Source organism: Dipodomys ordii, unplaced genomic scaffold, assembly GCF_000151885.1.
Source record: "Dipodomys ordii isolate 6190 unplaced genomic scaffold, Dord_2.0 Scaffold64, whole genome shotgun sequence".
In the NCBI taxonomy this organism is placed as follows: domain Eukaryota; kingdom Metazoa; phylum Chordata; class Mammalia; order Rodentia; family Heteromyidae; genus Dipodomys; species Dipodomys ordii.
Genome location: NW_012267280.1, coordinates 1,185,041 through 1,189,951, shown reverse-complemented (window position 1 = coordinate 1,189,951; position 4,911 = coordinate 1,185,041). Strand labels below are relative to the sequence as shown.

General features: G+C 54.5%; 1 protein-coding gene across 1 annotated transcript in view; it reads right to left on the bottom strand.

Annotated features, from left to right (window-relative positions):
- The window catches only part of LOC105990410 (transducin-like enhancer protein 2), a 128,188-nt gene that overhangs the window by 28,484 nt on the left and 94,793 nt on the right, over positions 1-4,911 (bottom strand). The window lies entirely within an intron of this gene.

Here is a 4,911-nt window from a genome sequence, read left to right as displayed (position 1 = left end):
GCGCCCTGACCACCGGGGAAACTGAGGCTCCCCCACACCGGGCCACTGCCTCCTCACACCGGGGGGTTGGGGAGGGGTCAGCCGTGGCTTCCCCCCAGCCGGTGACATTGGGCGGCCATGGAAGGATCGGCAGGTAGCCGCTTGGGAAAATGCAAGCAGGGCCACCTGTCAGGGAGGAGACCGGCCGGGGACGCAGCAGGGCTCCGGGCACCATGTCCAGGCCGGCCCCCGGGCTTGTGGTCAGTCCCCTCGGTGGGTGAGTGGCCGCCACCACCAGCAGACTGGGCAAGCCTCCTCTCTCAGACTATGGGCAGAGTGTGTGTGTGTGTGTGTGTGTGTGTGTGTGTGTGTGTGTGCAAACACCAGGTTCGAACTCAAGTCCTGGGGGCTGCTGTCTCTGAGCGTTTTCGCTCAAGGCTGGCGCTCTACCAGTTGAGCCACAGCTCCACTTCGGGCTTTTCTTGCCAGTGGAGTTCAAACTCAGATTTTCCTGCCAGAACTGGCTGGAAACTTCCATCTTCAGATCTGCGATCACGGGCTGGCTGGACCAGGGCCTGGCTTTTGAAGGCCAGCCTGCCACCCACACAGGGGAGTTCTTGTTCCCATTTTGCAAGGAGAAGCCCGAGTCAGTCACCAAGTCAGTCAGCAAACACCAGGGATGCCTAGGACTGAGACTGAGCACAGAGGCCAAAAAAAAAAAAAAAAGCAGGGCAATTTCAGCCACTGTGGCCACAACTGGATGTCAGCAGGTAGGTAAGCCAAAGGGCACAAGGCTCTTAGACACACACACACACACACACACACACACACACACACACAGACCAGTTTCTACACCAGTCCTACCAACTATCCCACAGGATCCAGGGACAGCTGGGAGATCAGGCTCAGGGGGGAGGAGCCCCAGGCCTACTACAGTTATTTGTGTACTAGAAGAATTGAGGCTGGGAAGATGGCTCAGTGGTAGAGCTTCTCATGAATGAGGCCCTGGGTTCGATTCCTCAGCACCACATAAGCAGAAAAAAAAAGCCAGAAGTGGCGCTGTGGCTCAAGTGGTAGAGCGCTAGCCTTGAGCTGAAGAGCTGAGGCGCCCAGAGTTCAGACCCCATGACCGACAAAAAGCAAAAACAAAAACATGAAGAATGGAGAGGAGTTGTGGTAGAGATCGCCCAAATGGGGTCCTCATTCCTGTGCAGCCAGGAAAGGGGTCTTCTTTGAGCAGGTTGGAGATGAGCAGTTGTAAGAAGAATCAAAGTAAACAAGATGCTGAGGTTGGTCACTGGAGGGAGGGGTTGGGGGGGGAGGGGTATGCTAGAGGATTCAATGGCTCCTTCCTGCCACAGAAATCAAATCTAAAGCTGGGTGCCGGTGGCTCATGCCTATAAATCCCAGCTAGTGAGGAGGCTGAGATCTGAGGATCACAGTTCAAAGCCAGCCCAGGCAGGAAAGTCCATGAGATTCTTCATCTCCAATAAAGTACTCAGAAAAAGCTGGACATGGTGTTGTCTTTTGAGCCCTGAGTTCAAATCCTAGGACCAGTACCAATAAAAGTAATAAAGAAGAAATCAAATCTAGGGTTGGAGGTGGAGCTCAGGGCTGGAATGCTTGCATAATACACATGAAGTTCTACGGTCCATTCCCTTGTATTGCAAATAAAATTCACCTGCCTCTCTCTTCCCAAGAGACATTCTTCCTCTCCATAACGCTTACTTTTAGTTCTATGTGTCACAGAGAGATTCCAACCTCGGGGTCTTTCCCCATGCTGTTCCCTTTTCCCGGATCTCTCGTCCCTTGTTTCTTATTTCCCTCCTGGTCACCCCTTTAAGTAACTCTCACCCTTGTACTCTCCGCCTTCTTTCTTCTTTTCTTTTCTTTTTTGTTGGTCATGCGGTTGAACTCTGCACCTGGGCGCTGTCCCTCAGCTCTTCAGTTCAAGGCCAGCGCTCTACCACTTGAGCCACAGCGCCACTTCCAGCTTTTTGGTGGTTCTTTGGAAATAAGAATGTCATGGACTTTCCTGCTTGGGCTGGCTTTGAACTGCGATCCTTCTGAGTAGCTGGGGTGACAGACGGGAGCCATTGGTGCCAGGCTTACCTTATTCTTCTAAAACACTTCATCTTATTTTTTTTTGAGGGGGGGGGTCAGTAGTAGGGCTTGGACTCAGGGCCTGGGTGCTGTTCCTGAGCTCTGCCCCCCAAGACTAGTGTTCTACCACTTTGAGCAACACTCCACTTCTGGTTTTTATGTGGTTAATTGGAGTCTCACAGAACTTCCTGGCCAGGCTGGCTTCAAATTGCATTCCTCAGATCTCAGCCTCCTGTATTTACAGGAGGTGCTGTTCCTGGGGCTGGAACTTAGGGCCTGAGCTTCTTTTGCTCATGGCTATCACTCTACCACTTGAGCCACAGCACCACTTCTGTGTGTGGCCTTTTCTGTGTATGTGGCACTGAGGAATGGAACCCAGGGCTTCATGCGTGCTAGGCAAGCACTCTACCACTAAGTCACCTTCCCAGCCTAGAGATCTTTTTTTTTTTAATGATATTTTAATTATATTTATCACAGGATGTCTCTGTCCCCTCAGTCCACACTCTGTAGGGTCTGAACCTGGAGAGCTGACAAGAACCTGGCTTCTCTAGCTAAAACCAGAAATCCCCAGCCACAGCTCTCTTCTCCAAAAGTTCTGTCAATCTAAGAAACGGGGTTTCCCACTTGAGTCCCCAATAACAAGTTTGTGGTCCCAGGCCCCTTGTCTGGGAAATCCCCATTCTACACCATCGCTAGGGACTCCAGTGACATTCCTTCTTGGAACACATAATGACACCTCTAATCAGTTCACCCCTAAACCCCCCACTTCTGTGAGTGAGCCTTCTCTTGCCAAAGCCCCTGACCTCAAACTCAGGGCCCCTTTCTCAGCCCTCAGCTCCAGGCTCTGCCCAGATGGACAAATGGACAAGTTTTCCTGACCATCTCTGGGCCTGGTCTCTCTCTCCCTCTCTCTCTCTCTCTCTCTCTCTCACACACACACACACTCACGCACACGCGCCCTTCCTCCCCTGCCTGCCAGGCCACAAATCATTTCATCTCTAGGAGGTGACTTCTTCCCCCTTTAATTTTAGTTTAATCCCTCTTTTAAAACTCTCCCCTGTTTCCCTATTGCCCTGGGGATACATTAGCAACTCAGTTCAGTGTAGTAGAGAGGGGTGGGAGCCCTATTAGGCCCAGCCAGCTTCCCTGCACCCCTAGAAAACCCCACCCCACAGCCCCAGTGGCCTTCAGGAGATGATCTAATTCGCTTTCTTTCCCATGGGGATGGGGAGGGCTTTTCTTTGGTGTCTTATCTCTCTCTTCCTGGAATTCCTCCCCCTCCTTTTTAGCTTGGCATTTCAAGGACCAGGTCCAATTCTCCCGGGCTTTCTGGGTTGCTTTCCACCAGCACCCCTGAATGCAAATACTTCTAGATCTACCTTCTGTCGTAGGATGTGGAGAGCTGGGCCCAGGCCAGAAAGGGGTTTCCAGGATGGCTAGGGGAAGGAAGGACACCCTAAGAACAGCTCTCCCAGGTCAAAAGGAGAAAAGCCAGGGCTGTGAGAATTCCCTGAGGAGGCTTCCTGGAAGAGGGGGTCTTTTCCCAGCCAGAGAATCTGGGAAACTACAAGACCACACACACACACACACACCCCACAAACCCTGGCTCTGGGGTTTCACGAGTAGAGCTGCCGGGGAGAAGGTGGCACACTGTCATACTCTCTCAACTACAGCACCCCCAACAGTGAGCTGGGATCTGGGGGAGGGGTGGGATGCAGCTGAATGTTGGGGAATCCCCAGCCTCACACACACACACACACACACACACACACATCCTTGACTGGATTGCTGGGAGGCTCAGTTTCCCCATTTGCAAAATGGGGGAAGGGGTTTGAAAAAAAAAATGAAAGAGGTTGAGCTCCTTCCAATCTCTCCTCCCAACTCTACAGAAAAGGCTCAGCCTCTGGTTTCTGGCTGAGTTTTTATGATGTGCGTGTGGGTTTAAAAAAAAAAAAAAAGAAAGAAAAAAAAAAGGAAAGGAAAAGCCGAGAAGCAGCGCTGGGACTCGGGATTGCTCAGACCACCTTAAATCAGCCTCGCCGCCCCTGCTACTGTGGAAATTCCTTTCTCGGCGGTGGTTGGCTGGGGGCGCCAGCCAATCAGCTCGCCGAGCTCCCACATGGGTCCGTGACGTCAGAACGGCAACCGGCCAATAGAGAACAAGATACCGGCAACCAATGGCGTGAGGCCGTGGGCTCGGCTGAGCCAATCGCAAGGCGGCTCGGCGTTCCTGGCGCGGGGGTGGGGGGGGGAGGCAAGAGCCGCTCCGCCCCCCGCCCCGGGAGACTCAGGGACCCTCGTGGACACCCCGGCCTGGCTGGGCGGGCCGGCGGGGCGGGGGCTCGGCTCACCCGTTATCCACCACCTGGGGGAAGCGGGCCCTCCTCTCAGCCTGCCAGGTCACCCCTCAAAAACAAGAGTCCCCTGCTCCACCTGCTCCCTGCTCACAGCCCGGCTAGCCTTGGGGGGGCGGGGGGGTCGCCCTATTTTACAGATAGGTAAACGGAGGCAGGAGCCACGAAGTCTCCTGCAGGCCTCAGGGAAGAGCTTGAGATTCCTCCCGCCCCCAGTCCCGGGGGTCCTAGACACGGGGTCGGGCGAGGGAGGACTCCAAGGAGATGGGAGGAGATGAGGGAGAGGACCGAGGCGGGGGGGGGTGAGAGAATGCTAGAAGGGTGTGCCTCAGTTTCCCCAGCGCGTGGGGCCGAGGGAGACCGGAACTGAGCGTCTGCTCCGAACAGGACTACAAGTCCCAGCAGGCTCTGCGCGGGCGTGCGCCTGCGCGCGCGCGCGGCCTCGGGGCGGGCTGTCAATCAAAGTAACGTGGGG